We start from the raw sequence: 3,620 nt of genomic DNA, 5'->3' as shown, positions 1-3,620 counted from the left end.
GGAACAACATACCTTGGTTGGTGGTGTTGATCATGTAGTTGAACTTGTGTGGGTTGCTCAAGGTTGATGTAGCTCATCAAGAGTTGGGAGCACCACTTGGAATTTGAGTCCATCTACCTACATGGGTTAGTTCTTGCAAGGAAGAGCACTTGTGTATCCAAAAATGACAATCATGAAGCTTAACATAGAATTTGTCAAAGGATATGTTTGAATGGTTTCGTGCTTCCTTGTCTTCAACCACCCTTGTATAGGGACTTGGTGATGTAGAGATTGCTCAAGATGTGAGTAGGTTACAATATCTTGGAATTTGATTCAACCAAGTACCTACATGGGTTAGATAACATGCAGGATGCAAATATATCCAAGACATAAGATTTTCATCATAAGAGAAATATCAAGGATTAGTCATAAGCTCATGTCTTGCATGTATCCAATGGAGTTTCTACTCCAAGTTTGAAGCGTCTATGATGTTCAATTCTCCTCTTAACCTGCAAAACACTTTCTCATCAAGAGGTTTAGTAAATATATCCGCTAATTGCCTTTCGGTGCGAACATGCTTAAGATCAATGTCACCCTTAGAAACATGATCTCGAATGAAATGATGATGAACTTCAATATGCTTAGTTCGAGAATGTTGCACAGGATTATGTCCAATTTTGATAGCACTTTCATTGCCACAAAGCAGTGGAACATGTTTCACATATATCCCATAATCTTTAAGAGCTTGGGTCATCCAAAGTAATTGCGCACAACATGAACCAGCGGCAATGTACTCCGCTTCGGCGGTAGATAAGGGTACCGAGTTTTGTTTCTTGGAGGACCAAGACACAAGAGATCTACCAAGAAATTGACAAGTACCCGAAGTGGACTTTCTGTCAACCTTGTCTCCGGCATAATCTGAGTCAGAGTAGCCAACAAGATCGAAAGAGGCCCTCTTAGGATACCAAATGCCAAAATTTGGTGTGTGTATTAAGTATCTCACTATCCTTTTCACAGCCTTAAGATGACATTCTTTAGGAGCAGCTTGATATCTTGCACACATGCACACGCTTAGCATAATATCGGGACGTGAAGCACATAGGTATAACAATGAACCAATCATAGAGCGATAAACCTTTTGATCAACCGGTTCACCATCTTTGGTCAAATCAAGATGTCCACTAGTAGGCATGGGTGTAGACATACCTTTGCATTCTTGCATATTGAACTTCTTGAATAAGTCCTTAGTGTACTTCGTTTGAGAGACAAAAGTACCTTCCTTAGTTTGCTTGATTTGCAACCCAAGAAAGAATTTGAGTTCACTCATCATTGACATCTCAAACTTCTCCGACATTAGCTTTCCAAACTTCTCACTAAAATGAGGGTTAGTTGATCCAAATATGATATCATCAACATAAATTTGGCACACAAATAGTTCTCCATTAACCCTTTTAGTGAAAAGAGTAGAATCAATTTTCCCAATTTCAAATCCCTTTCCAAGTAGAAACTTAGTTAAGCATTTGTACCAAGCTCTAGGAGCTTGTTTAAGACCATAAAGAGCTTTGTGAAGTTTGTAAACATGATTTGGTTTCTTAGGATTGACAAAGCCGGGAGGTTGTTTAACATAAACTTCCACCTATATTTCACCATTTAGAAAAGCACTTTTAATGTCCATTTGGTATAATGTGATATCATGGTGATTAGCATAGGCAAGTAAGACGCGAATAGGCTCAAGTCTAGCAACAGGAGCATAAGTCTCACCATAGTCCATACCTTTGACTTGTGTGTAGCCTTGGGTGACGAGACGTGCTTTGTTGCGAACTACTTGTCCATCTTCATCTTGCTTGTTGCGAAACACCCATTTGGTACCGATGATGTTGTGGTTGTTTTCGGGCTTCTCAACCAATGTCCAAACTTGGTTCCTCTCAAAGTTGTGTAGCTCTTCATGCATAGCGTTTATCCAATCGGGATCTTCCAATGCTTCTTCAACCTTCAAAGGTTCAATGCTAGAGATGAAAGAATAGTTTTCACAAAAGTTAGCTAAACGTGTTTTAGAGCGAGTGATTCTCCCGGTTTGAATATCATTGTAGATTTGCTCGACGGGATGGTCTTTAGCAATTCTTGCTCGAACTCGTGAAAGCTTTTTCTTGGATCTTGGTTGAACATCTTCTTCATCTTCTTCTTCTTCTTCATTGTTGGCGTTGTCGTTCTCTTGTCGTGGTGGAGAAGGAGGTTGTTGCCGTTCTTGATGCACTTCCTCGTTTTCTTCATCTTGGTGTGTCCCACTTGTGGATGCTTCCGTATCGACTCTTGGTTCACCTTGTCGTGAAGTAGAAGCTTCCACTTGGACGGACGAGGTACTCTCCTTCACCTCCGTTGGATGAACCTTGCCAATAGACAAGTCTTGTATTGCTTCCGAAGGATCTTTGTCTCCTACATCAATTGGCAATTGCTCTACTTGCGAGCCGTTAGATTCATCAAACTTCACATCTACCGTCTCTTCAACCTTTCGGGTGAAATTGTTGTAGACACGATAAGTGTGAGAGTTTGAGCCATAACCTAGTAGGAAACCTTCATGAGACTTAGGAGCAAATTTAGAACGACGATGCTTATCAAGAATGTAGCACTTTGAGCCGAATACTCGAAAGTATCCAACTTGGGGTTTGTTATCGGTGAGGAGCTCGTATGCCGTCTTGCCGAGTAGCTTGTGAAGATACAAGCGATTTGTTACATGACAAGCTGTCTCAACCGCTTCTGCCCAAAAGTGCTTCGACGTCTTGTACTCATCAAGCATCGTTCTCGCCATTTCGATGAGCGTCCGGTTCTTCCTCTCAACAACTCCATTTTGTTGAGGTGTGTACGTAGCCGAGAACTCGTGTGAAATCCCTTCTTCGTCAAGAAAGGTGTCCACATTTGCGTTCTTGAACTCCGTTCCGTTGTCGCTGCGAACCTTCTTGATCTTCACTTCAATCTGATTTTGGGCCTTCCTAGCAAAGTTTTTGAAGATCTTTTGGACCTGCGATTTATCATCGAGAAAGAACACCCACGTAAATCTTGAAAAATCATCAACTATAACTAGACCAAAAGAATTTCCACCGAGACACTTGTAAGAGTTGGGACCAAAGACATCCATGTGAAGTAGCTCAAGTGGCCTCCTTGTGGTCATAATGTTCTTCACGGGATGCCTTCCTCCAACCTGTTTACCTGCTTGACAAGCACTGCAAAGTCTATCCTTATCAAATATGACATTGTTGACACCAAGGATATGATTTCCTTTAATAAGCTTGTTAAGGTTTCTCATGCCAACGTGACTTAGTCGTCTATGCCATAACCAACCTTTTGAGGATTTAGCAATGAAGCAAGTTTTAGGTTGAGCCTTTTTAGTGAAATCAACAATGTATAGATCACCTCTACGTATACCGGTAAAGACCATTTTATGATTGTCTCGACGAAACACTTGGCAATCAACTTCAGTAAATAAGACATTGAAACCAAAGTCAGCAAGTCTAGATACTGAAAGTAAGTTGTATCCAAGAGATTCAACGAGCATGACATTTTGTATGGAGCTATCATGTGAGATGGCCACCGTACCAAGGCCAACCACCTTACCCTTTGAGTTGTCACCGAAGGTGACATACTTT

This window comes from Triticum aestivum, chromosome 3B (genome assembly GCF_018294505.1).
Source record: "Triticum aestivum cultivar Chinese Spring chromosome 3B, IWGSC CS RefSeq v2.1, whole genome shotgun sequence".
NCBI classification, from domain to species: Eukaryota; Viridiplantae; Streptophyta; class Magnoliopsida; order Poales; family Poaceae; genus Triticum; species Triticum aestivum.
Note: the sequence above shows the minus strand (reverse complement) of the source record.